The sequence below is a fragment of the Sinocyclocheilus rhinocerous genome, unplaced genomic scaffold, assembly GCF_001515625.1.
Source record: "Sinocyclocheilus rhinocerous isolate Xijiao unplaced genomic scaffold, SAMN03320098_v1.1 scaffold287, whole genome shotgun sequence".
In the NCBI taxonomy this organism is placed as follows: Eukaryota; Metazoa; Chordata; class Actinopteri; order Cypriniformes; family Cyprinidae; genus Sinocyclocheilus; species Sinocyclocheilus rhinocerous.
This window is the reverse complement of record NW_015633524.1, coordinates 684,775-697,900: the sequence shown is the minus strand read 5'-3', so window position 1 is coordinate 697,900 and position 13,126 is coordinate 684,775. Positions and strand designations below refer to the sequence as shown.

General features: G+C 35.4%; 1 pseudogene; it reads left to right on the top strand.

Annotated features, from left to right (window-relative positions):
• The window catches only part of LOC107744092 (integrin alpha-1-like), a 49,509-nt pseudogene extending 37,935 nt beyond the window's left edge, over positions 1–11,574 (top strand).
• The last annotated feature ends 1,552 nt before the right edge of the window (positions 11,575–13,126 follow it).

The following is a 13,126-nucleotide window of genomic DNA, read 5'->3' as shown; positions in this document are numbered from 1 at the left end:
ATTTAATTTTATTTCATTTAATATTTGTTTTATTTCAAATAATGAAAAGGTTTTTTTTGTTTTTAGTTTTTGTTAACAATAAACTAAAGGTTTTTAGTTTTTGTTAACAATAATAATTATTACTGTTTCTTGAAGCAGTTTTGATTAAATATCAGAAATATTAACTATTAACATGCAGAAATATGCAGGGAAAACACAAAACAGGAAATTATATCATAGGTCAGTAAGTCTCTTAATGTGTCAGATGATTTGACCTTTTTATGACAAGGCTACAAGTGTCATGTGGTACAACCGAAAATAAATAATATTTAAGAAAATTTGTAAAAAAAAAAAAATGTTACGTTTGTCTGTAAAAGTTTATTTATCATCTATCCAACTGACCTTAAAAAATATATATATTTTAAAGCTTTCTGAACATAGTGACGAGAAAATCTGTCGGTGCATGTAATATATGTTGCTTTGGATAAAAGTGTCTGCCAAATCTATAAATGTAAAGTAGTAGCTTGTAATGGAGACTGTACACTCCCTCCAGACGAGCTTCTTATAAAACCAGTCCCTCCTCTTCTCCGAAACCATAAACTGTCTATCTTTTTTGCCTCTGATCTAGATAAGGTTACGTTTAACATCTCTCAGTAGATAAAGAGCATAAAACTAAGCGTTTGAAACCAGACGACTTGAGTTTAATAAAAGCCAGAGGTTCTCTGATCAAAGGCCCGAGGCCAAAAAAAATCAGCCCAGCCTCCATTGAGAGACTGCAGCACGTCCTGCTTCACTGCATACTTGCCCTCGGAGATCCAGAGGAAGTATGCAGTCTGTGAGCAAACTGAGCAAAAGAAGTGATGCCCCCTTGTGTCAATGATGGACGGCTGCAAAACTGCACGATCAATATGAGAATATGACTTAAAGGCAGAGTAAGTGATTCAGAAAACTGCTGCCGGGTTCTATTTATGATGTGCTGACACACATTTCAAATGGTTTTCAACGGTCGTTTGATCGCGTCCGGTGTAGGCAGACTTTAGCTGTTGTAGACACTGTGTTACTCACCTATTGAGAAGAAACAACGCAACCTCGGCGTCCGATCGCAGGCCTCCGCTCCTTGAGTTCTCTCCAGCACTGGAAAGCTGATCCAATATTTTACACGGGTCCTACTTCTTGCCTTATCTTTCCGCAGACGTTTTCCTCTTTTGTTTTTTTATCCGCCATCTCTATCTTTCTGTCGCTCGGCTCGGCTAATGTCCGTCCCATGCACTGAAAGCTCTCTCCTCCACATCACGAGTAGACACGCCCCTTATTGCTGATTGGCTACAAGTTTGTTTTGCTATTCGGCCCGAATCAGTTTTCTAAAGTGTTTTTGAAAAATCACATACCCTGCCTTTAAGCCAATAATATATAGTTTATAATGGCGGCTGCTAGCGACAGAATGAATCTGATACCATTTCTGTAGCTTTTCAGTCTGTTTATGAGTTGCTAGACAGCCGTTAAGCTGAAAAAAATTTGCAACATCCTTTATTATCCCCCACAGGATAAACTGGATTTCAGAGACCCCATTATGGTCACGCTGGAATTCGGTTTAACGGATGAAGACTCAGGTCCAGTTCTAGACGGGGAATTACCGACGTCACTCAACAAGACTGTAAGATCTCATGCTCTCTTCCTCTATCAGAGCCGGAGGTTTATATGTGTGGGTCACTGCTGCAGTAATAACACTCATTAAAGAAGGAGTGAATGCGGGCGGCAGCTGTAAGTTAGGCTAATGAAGTCTCTCTAATTTTACAAGCGCTGGGAGACGTTCTCCATGCTGAGCTGCTCTCTCACACACAGTTATAATGAGATTATTTAGCTGAAGCAGGGATGGACTGGCAGAAGTAATGTCAAGACGACTAGTTGGGCTTTTTTATGATTTTATTCATTTAAATGTACATTTTCTTGCAACATAAACATGAAAAGACATGCTCACTTTTTTTTTGCTCATGAAAGGTGAAGTATAATTATTTAGATTTGAACGAATCTGAACAATTTCCTTGTGAGTTTTGATTACTTACACATTAGATCGTTTTTAATTTTTTCAATTTATTTTGTAATTTAGTTGTGCTGACTTTTTGATTAGAAAATATAAAGTATTATATTATAAAGACAACATGTTGTTTACAAATTAAATATTTTTTATATATAATATGTTATATTATTATAATATTATTTTTAATGTATAATAACATGAGAGGAATTTATAAATACTCATCATAAAATATTTCACAAATGTCAAGCATGATATTATAAAGACAACATGTTGTTTACAAATTAAATAATGAATTTAAAATGTATAATAATGTGAGATGAATATAGAAATACTCAAATACTTTCCACAAAATATTTCAAAAATAACAAACATGATATTATAAAGAAAGACAGCATGTTTTTTTTATTTTTACAAATTAAGTAATATATTTAAAATGTATAATAACATTTGAGTTTAATATAGAAATACTCAAATATTTTTTCACAAAATATTTCAAAAATATCAAACATGATATTATCAAGATATGTTGTTTACAAATTTAATAAAATATCTAAAATGTATAATAACAAAACATTCAATATAGAAAATACCTAAATATTTTTTCACAAAATATTTCCAAAATGTCAAGCATGATATTACTGTTGTTTGCAAATTACGTTTTAAAATAAATAATAATATATGTCAGATGAATGTTGAAATACTCTGAAATATTTTTTCACAAAATATATTTTTCAAAAATATTGTGCTAAATCTCATGAATTTTGACCAGTTTTTAGAAAGCAAAAACCAGTTTTGTGAATTCAAATGTAAAATAAATAACTACATAAATAAATAATTGTGTTAAATATTTAATTCAAATCTAGCTTTAAAAAATATATTTTGTAAAATTTTTCTCCAGAGCCCATTAAATCCCCTGCGCCCTCTAGTGTAACTAGTGTACAAACCCCTGAATTAGACAATACAGCAGGCGATATTTGTATTATATGCATGGACTTTACACATTAATTGACTTTACACAGTTATTTAACTGAACTGAATCAGCGATGAGCTGATTTCAACTGAATAGCGACTATTTATCCTTGTCCTTTTAGAGCTGCTTTACAGCAGAATTCAATTCTGTTGCATCATTCTAATCATTTTTTTCATGTTTATCAATGTTTTGAAACAATCTGTATAGTGCAAAGCGCTATAGACATAAAGGGGAAAAATAAGTGATACATAAAGTAGAGGATTATGGCTGGAATGAGTCCTGATTTTACTCCCAGTCCATCCAGAACTGGAGGTTTCTTATATAGCTCAGTGTGTTCACACACACACACACACACACACACACACACATGTTTGTTTCTGTAAATTGTGGGGACTTTCCATAGACTTCTATTGTTTTTATACTGACCAAATGATATTTTCTATCCTAACCCAACCCTTAGCCTACCCCTTACAGAAAACCTGTTTGCATTGTTACCCTTTCAGATAAACATCTTTTACTATTTTTAATATTTTTTTCCCTCGTGGGGACTGCAGGCTGGTCCCCACAATGTAGCATAAACAAGTACACACACACACACACACACACACACACACACACAAACCCAAGGAGACAGCTTTACAAGCTCACGAGATAAGGTTATCAGGAGGAAGAACACATTTTCCTGGAAACTTCACTGAGTGTTTGCCTCTGCTACTCCCTCGAGTTCTGTTGCTCATGTCTTCTAAAGCACTGGAGCAGGAAAACGATTCCTGACACAAATATTTGTGGGAAACATTTGGCTTAATGCTTGTTGCAATTAAATGACATTGTTGGGAAAGGGTGCAAAACAAAAGCTGATTCAGTACAGCAGATACTGATACTGTTACAGATACTGATACTGTTTCAGACCAACATTTTTTGGTAAACTTAAAGGGATGAAGATGCTTTTGAAGTTTGTTTTTACGACCATTCGAGCACGTCAAAATAAATAGTCCGTTATTACGTTTCTCTGTATTTTCTTTGCTCTAGATTGCATTAGTGGACTGTGGGAATGACGACAAGTGTGTTGCTAATCTACACCTTAAAGCCACTGCAAACATTTCGAGGTATTATTAATAGCTTTTAATATGAGGTCAGTTAAATCGTCCTATTTGTGTCTTTCTGCTTCATTCTTTGATATTATTATATATGTAAAATGACAATTCAGATAATTATGACATGATCTGAAGTGGCTGTGTTATTCGTATAGTAAGTACATGATTTCTTGTTTATTCCCATGTATTTTTGTCATTTCCTGTTGTCTGCTGCCCCCTTCTGTTGACTTTTGAGAGAATAGGTTCAGCACACGTTGTTCTGTCAAAGTCATCAGCCTCAGATTTGTCTGCAAGACATTACAACAAGATAATAGAAGCGAACTAGAGCACTAGATGCAAATTGACTTTGTCCATCTCCATGTATTTCTATAGACTTCTCATAAAAAGCAACCAGGAGAAGTTTTATGTCAACATCGACATCCACAATACCGGAGACAATGCTTACAATACTAAGGTTACACTGAGCCACACGGAAAATATCAACTATGTGAAAGTTGAGGTAGGATTTGTCATCTGTAATGTGGCAAGAAAAACTTTTAGATGGAACAAATCAGCGACAAATACATTCAAAATGGGGAAAAAGTCATTGATGTTTTCAAAAACAGTTAATATCTGTTGTCACTTTTTTTGCAGCCCAAAGATAAAGACTGTGAAACGAATCATACCAGAATAGTATGTGCAGTTGGATATCCTTTTCTTAAAACTGACAAAAAGGTGAGATTTGCCTCTTACTATTAAATTAACATAATAAAATAATGTGCATTATTATATCTCGTTCTGTTTACACTCTTATCATGTCAATCCAACAGGAAAGCTTCAAAATCCAGTTCGAGCCCAATCCCTTTCATATTCGTAAGGACATTGTGATCAATGTTACTGCAACCACGTAAGAATTACGCCCATGACTACTCACTAATTAAATCCACTTTTTACTGTGTTTGACTCAATTAAACAGAGAATAATATGGAAGCCCATTTCCACCAAAAATAAAAAAGATAATTGTGACTTTTTATGTCGCAGTTCTGACTTTTTTTCCTCAGAATTGCATATGAACTCAATTGCAAAAAATAAAGTAAGAATTTCAAGCTATAAACTCACAGTTCTGACTTTTTTCTTGTAATTCTGAATTTTTCTCTCACAATTGCGAAAATACATCTCGCAATTCTGACTTCAGAATTATAAAAATATATATAAATTCACAATTTCAAGTTACAAAGTCCAATTCAGAGGAAAAAACTATTTTCTTACAATTGCTTACATCTTGCAGTTCTGACTTTATAACACACAATTGCGATTTTACTGTATATCACACAATTCTGACATGCAAAATCTCACAATTGTGATACAAAAAAGTCAACTGCAAGATGTAAAGTCAGAATTCTGAGATAAAAAGTTGCAATTACCTTTTTTGTTTTTTTTATTCAGTGGCCGAAACAAGTTTCCATAGAATGGGGCACAGTATTTTGATATATAATTATTATTTTGACTGCAGTGATAGTGAGGAGTCGGATTCAAACTTGAGAGACAACTTTGTGAGCATCGTCATCCCTGTGCAGCACGAAGCCAACCTGAGATTCACTGTGTAAGTGGCTTTTTAAACCAACCAATCAGCTTTGCCAAAATAAGCATCTGAGCAGAACTGAACTAAGCAGTAATGTTAATGCACTGACAGATGAGATTTATTCAGTTTGCCATTTCATTCTGTACACTCTTAAAAATAAAGGTGCTTAAAAGGTTCTTCAAGCGATGTCATAGAAGAACCATTTTTGGTTCCACAAAGAAGAGTCAAAATGTTCTTTAAAGAACCATCTCTTTCTTCCCTTTTTATAATCTGGAGAACCTTCTTTCGCCACAAAGAACCTTTCATGAAACAGAAAGGTTCTTCAGATGTTAAAGGTTCTTTATGGAACCATTTAGACAAAAAAAGATTCTTCTATGGCATCGTGAAGCACCATTATTTTTAAGAGTCTAATATATCTAAAATTTACTCTATATTTAACATATATAAAGTAATTTGCATAGTGAAATGTAATTAAATGTCATATTATGTTCAAATGATATATACACTAGGACTGCTGGTCAGAGTATAAATACGTTTTTATCCTAGAAACAAGTATATGAAGCAGGACCACATCATATTTAAAGAGAAGGAGAAGATACCCAGCGTTTTCAACCACACTAGTGTGATCGGGGATGAGGTGAAAATCAGCTACACGGTAAGACTCAAAACGTCAATCTGGAGTTTGAATCACTCCTTTCAGAGCATCATGTGAATACAATGAGGAACTTTTAAAGAGAACTATGTCTATGTCATAGCAGTTAAAATGGTAAAAATGACTAAACTAAGATACTGCATGGCTGAGGAGTCATCTTGGAGTCAAATGGAGTCTGATGCCAATGTCAGATTGTCATTGGGAGTGGTTATGATCCAGATTCACTTAAACTGGTTTGAGTGTGAATGCTCTGTTGATGATCAATTTCTGATTGATTTCCCTTTGTGTTCAACAGATTGAGAGGGATCCTGAAATGCAGAGTCCTCCACTGCTGCTCAAGATAATGTTTCCATATCAAACGTCTGTCAAAAACTTTCTGCTGTACTTGACAGATGTCAGCCACACAGCGGTAGGTGCTCCGATTCCTTAAAGCTATTTGTGGCGCTGACTACAGTACGTGACTGGCTCAGAAATATCTCAACTGCCTCATTTCATTCTTACAGGGCATCAGCTGTGATGCCAGTAGACTGATTAACCCTTTAGACATCAAGCCTGACAAGCCTTATACATTGAATCCTAAAAAAGAGACCTTGAGTGTATATCTTTTGGTGAGTAAGCAGGGCTTTTCTCATGAATATGTGAAATGGATATCTGATGGTAAGTGTTTTTCTCATATCATTTTTCGTTCTTTCAGAGTTGCAAAGAAGAAGGAAATCCCTGTGAGTTGTTTAGCTGCTCCATCCCACCTGGAGACTTCAAGCAGATCAACACCACTTTCAGAGTGTGGCGACCCACCTTCATCAAAGTACGCCCTTCATCTTCTCATTTACTTTCACAGTCCTGCTGCGTGTGATCTGTCAGTATGCTGTAGTAATAGTAATAATTCATCTATAGGGAGAATTTTCCAACATTCACATGGCTGTCGATGCCAAGCTGGAGAGCAAGGACACGGGCCTGTTTGTGTTAAATGACAACGTCAAGATCAGAGAGGTATGAAAACGTACACGTCCTGGATTTTGCACTAATATAAATATAAGCAGCAATTCAAACAACCTTAAAGGGATATATATATATTTTTTTTTTCACAAAATTAAAAAGAAATACCATGATTTACTTACTCTCAAGTCATCCTAGGTGTATAAGACTTTCTTCTTTCAGATGAATGCAATCTGAGTTATATTTAAAAAAATGTCCTGGCTCTTCCAAGCTTTATAATGGCAGTGAATGGAGGTCGTGATTTTGAAGCCCAAAAAAGTGCATCCATCCATCATAAAAATTGCTCCACACGGCTCCAGGGGTGAATAAAGGCCTTCTGAAGCGTTTTGTGTAAGAAAAATATCCATGTTTAAAACTTTATAAACAGTAATCTCTAGCTTCCGCTAACTGTTGTCCTCTGTGGCGTTCCAGCGGATGACGTAGACGTAGCGTGAGAAGTAATGAAGTGCAGAGGAGTGAGCAAAACAAAACACCGGTCACAAATTAGAAGTACAAAACGAGGATTTGTAAAGAAAAATGTTAGAGGATTTCGATATAAGCCAAGAGGAGACTGGTTCTCCTTTTCTTGAAAAAAACTTGGTTCTCATGAGATTAGCATATTCTCACCGGAGCTTACGATACGCCGACGTCCTACGTCATCCGCTGGAACGCCACTCTGTCATGAACGCACGTATGACAGCTAGTGGAAGCTAGAGATTACGGTTTATAAAGTTTTTAATATGGATATTTTTCTTACACATTCTCATCGGTTCACTTCAGAAGGGCTTTATTAACCCCTCAAAGCCGTGTGGAGCACTTATTATGATGGATGGATACAATTTTTTGGGCTTCAAAATCTCGACCCCCATTCACTGTCATTATAAAGCTTGGAAGAGTCAGGGCAGTTTTTAGTATAACTCTGATTGCATTCGTCTGAAAGAAGAAAGTCATATACACCTAGTATGGCTTGAGGGTGAGCAAATCATGGGGTAATTTTCATTTTTGGGTGAACTATCACTTTAAATTAACATCATGACCATTAAGATTAAACACGGCATCAGGTACAGTCTATATATTCTGTGAAAGTGCTGTAAGGGATGGTTTTGCAATTCCAGTAGAATATAGAAACTCAAGAGAACATCCTGGGTTATGAAAACAGGAATTACTGATGTGTCACTCTATGATGAGCCAGCTACTTTAAGTGAACGGTGGGAGTCAGCTCCCATCTGAGAGACGATTTCTTTTACTTATTTTCTTTGGATACAGATAATTTAAAAAAAAAAAACTCTAATATTGACAGTTAACAAATCTGGTACTAATGTATCTTGCATCCCTAAATAATATTTTATTTCATACTATTAAAGTGAAGAGCAGGCAAAAGCACGCACATCGATCTCAACTGGGTGCTCGACCAAAAAACAAGTAGAAATATTTTAGATGCAAAGTCGGCAACACCAAAGCTCCAAAAGTATCAAAAAATTTATTTTTTAAAAAGACTGTCGCATAGCATATGTGACGTCTATGTTATATTGGTAAGACCAGCAGACCTCTAAAAACTCGCATCTCTGAACATCGATGTGCAATCAGACATCGCGATCCAAAAAGTCCGGTAGCACAGCACTTTGCAGATTCAAGACACTCAGTTTCCACTCTTCAGTACATAGGTATTGAAGTAGTGAAGTGTTCGCGTCGCGGAGGTGATATCAACAAATTGCTTTTACAGCGTGAAGCCTTTTGGATATATACATTAGACACGTTGTCCCCTAGAGGATTAAATGAGGATTTTGATATTCGTCCATTTCTTTAAACATAAGATATCTATCTACATATAATAAATAACGCTTTGTGGTTATTGATTTGTATTTATGTACCCAGGCAGGCATCAATTAATGTCATTAAACAATATTTTGAGAATTACATTTGTGTATTTTGCATAGCTTTATATATGTTTTTGATTTATTTTGATTTTTGGTTTCTATGTTTTTCTCCTTGGTTGATATGTTATTGTTTTGGTATTATTATTATCACGATAATATTGTATGGTCATGTGACCTTTGATCACCTGGAGGTAAGGCCTATAAAGTTTGCGATATCAGTGTTGTTCATTTGTCTGATGAAGAGCCTGCGTGCTCGAAACGTCACATATGCTATGCGACAGTCTTTTTAAAAAATAAATTTTTTGATACTTTTGGAGCTTTGGTGTTGCCGACTTTGCATCTAAAATATTTATACTATTAAAGTGGAAATGATAGTTCACATTATCTATTTTCTAAATGCATGTTACTGATCTTATTGTGAACAATTCATCCATGCAGATGTTCCTTTTTAATTATTAATTTTTTAATTATTAACTATTGTTATATCATTCTTGGTCTGAACAGTTAACAAAATGGCTTAAATCTCTTACAGCACCTTTAAATTACGACTTGTACTCCATTTTAGCTTTTAAATAGTGACTAGTGTTATATGTTTACCGCAGGTGAAGATTCAAGTCACCAAAGACATACGAAGTGGAATCCCTCTATGGATTATAATCCTTAGCATTCTAATAGGACTTTTAATTCTGGCACTTGTCATCTTTGTTTTATGGAAGGTAAGCTTTCTAATTTGCTTATGTTAATTCCTCTGCACACTCACAGTACCACAGTGATGCTGAATGTTGACTATGTTGAATGCTCTCCTCCAGGCTGGCTTCTTCAAGAGAAAATCAGTCGAGGACATGAAGGAAGATATGAAGGACTCTAATTGAAGCCTGTGGATCTGTAGCCTCCACCCCTCAGGTCAACTCATACTTCACCGCTAGCCAAGGTCATGGAAATCATAAAGCAGAAGCATCACCAGGAACATTCAGAAATATGAAGATCAGTCATGTAGGACATCTGGGTTCACAGCTAGTGTATTGTAGAGCATACCAAAGAGAACCCAGCGCTTTGCTTGACACGTTGATTTATCTTCATGTTGCTCACTGCAAAATTCGACTGAATGTGAACTCAAGTGAACCTCTGAGATGCCACAAGATTGGTGGACATTTTGCCAAACCACGAGAGTCAAGCTTGAACAGCAAAGCACCAAAGGTTCATCTTGTCTGAACTCGACATTCCACCAGCCAACCTCAGACCCTCATCTGTAACCCTCCGACGGCATTCATCATCAGCATAGCAAGGATCAGGAACCTGTCCTGGCAACATCTACAGTGATCTACAGTCCCGTAATCAGAACCATACACTGTTATTGGCAACAGGTTTATTCCAATAACTCACTTTTAGAGCTTGTTTTGATGGAGCGCTGTAGTGTTGTTTTTCATTTCAAAGCATTTGTTTTGATTAGTGTTATGGGCTATGAATATTGTCACATTCCTTTTTTTGTTCACAAAGCAATTTTTTGGCACTGACGTTTTTCACGCTTTTTGTCTTCAAGTATGAAGAGGAAAAGGTCTGTACTGTAAATGTAAAGCTTTAAAGTGTATATAAAGTTATGTTTGCAATACCATGTTAATGAAAAATTAATGGCTTTATCAAAATTATTACATCATCTGTATTCAGTGTGATACCTGTCTTGTTTTCTGAGGTAGAAAGCATCTTCATGCCCGCAGTATTTCTCAGGTGTTCCAGATGGGTTGCAGTGAATGCCTGGAATCACTTTCTCATTCGATTTTTGCCATATGTAAATATTAGGAAAACAATTACTTGACTGAAACAGAAATGTTAAAGCTAAAGTGTGTAATTCATGCACCTCTATACCAGCACCAAACTAAATAATGACTGTTTTCAAACAGGATTCCCAAACGCTCTCCTATTGGTCGATAGCCCCGCCCTAAAATCACACCATTGGTTAAGTCAGTGTTGCTGTTGTCAGGAAGATCAAACAAACAGAGAAATATTTTGAGATTACCACAAAGACAAGGTGCTTATACTTTTAAGGTGATTAATCTACAAATTACTTATAGTTGACTCTTCATATTAATTTGGAGTAAAAAGAGTATTTTAACAATAAAGAAAATGTAGGTTATGAACCCCAATAAATATCACATACAGAGTGCACAAATGTACTGCTATACATACATATAGTGCGGTTAAATTATACAAAATGCAAAATGAGACTAGATTACAGATATTGCAAAGGGTGCAATCAAACATACATATAGAGTATGAGTGCCTTAATTTATGATGCTCTGGGTCTTTGAATGGGAAGAAGAATTAAAGCAAGATTAAAGCATGAATAAATTTGTAATTAATTAATGATTCATTAAGCCAATGTTTTGTGGTAGTTGCATTGTTTCTGGTTCCACAGTTGTTGTTGTTTTGTTTGTTTGTTTTTCAGGGGGGGTTTTTTTTAGACCACTTTTTTCCTTTCCTTTTCTCCTAATTTCTTCATAAAAGCCTTAAAGACCATGTAAGTAAATTGCAAGGCCATTGCAAGCTTTTGTTCAGCACAAAGCACCACAATTTGCCATTGACTGGCATCGGTTTCAACATATTTGATTTTTAATGTGCCTGTTTTTGCCGAAAATGATAAATGTGGCATGCTAGAACTTCAGCTTAACCCCCAAGTGTGATATTTAAGATATTCAGAGAAAAAGAACAGAAAGAAAGTGCTTCCCAACTCTGTTTTTCTGCTTTATAATATGAGTCATAAATATAATTAAATTATTTTTTTATTTAATTTAATTGGTGGTTTAAATGAACACTCATTCATTGGTGAAAACTGATCAATTTAGTTTTTTTTTAGTAAAACAAGAAAACAATACATGCAAAGATGTGAATGGTGTTCTGCAAGTGTTCGGCTTTGTTTCTTATGCATGTGGTACTGCCTTATGATGTGTAGTATATGTCTTATTACAGGGTTCCTCAAATCTTGCCCTGGAGGGCCAATGCGCTGCAGAGTTTAGCTCCAACCCTGATCAAACTCACCTACCTGTGATTTTCTAATGATCCTAAAGATATTGATTAGCTTGCTCAGGTGTGTTTGATTATGGTTAGAGCTAAACTCTGCAGGAAAGTGGATCTCGTGGGCCATATTTGAGGATCCCTGTCCTATTATATAACTGTCATTTCAACACAAGAAAAAAATGTCAGGTGTGTTTGATTATGGTTAGAGCTAAACTCTGCAGGAAAGTGGATCTCGTGGGCCAGATTTGAGGATCCCTGTCTTATTATATAACTGTCATTTCAACACAAGAAAAAAATTTTCTTTAAAGTTGGCATGAAAAAATTTATTGCTGTGTGGGTTCAAAAGCTGACTCATATTTGGCACTGTAACTTCAACATCCACTCTCATATTTTTGTGTCATTTAGTCACTTTTTTTGTTGAATGAGATGCCATGATTCTATTGTATAAAATATTACAATCAACTGCATTCATGTTTCAGACACACAAAAACGGTTTAAAAATAATTTGGTGAAAACATGTAAGATAATCAAGCCTCACTCTCAGATGAAGACCATCGGTCTTGGGCACCTGTCAGATACTCTGCTGTGAAGTTTCTATGTAATGCACTGGTTTGTCATATTGTACATACTTTTCAGCACGGATTTAAAAAGTCTTGCACATATTGTCAAAAAAAATAAATGCTTATTTTGTAATTTAGACACTTTAAGAGACATATTTGTGTGTGTTTTTATTTATACAGTACTGAGGGTATTCCAGGAAGCAAGGAAAGTCACCACAGGGCTGCCAATTGACACTTTTCTCATGCTCTCATGCCACACATCCATTTTCTCACTCAGTCAAAAGCACCCTGAGTTAAAACTGTAATAATAGGATATTGGCGAAACAGATTAGGTAAAGGCTCCTGTGCCCAGATATACTGCAGGAAATGAGTATACGCATATTTACAACAAAAATGGTTTATTTTTGC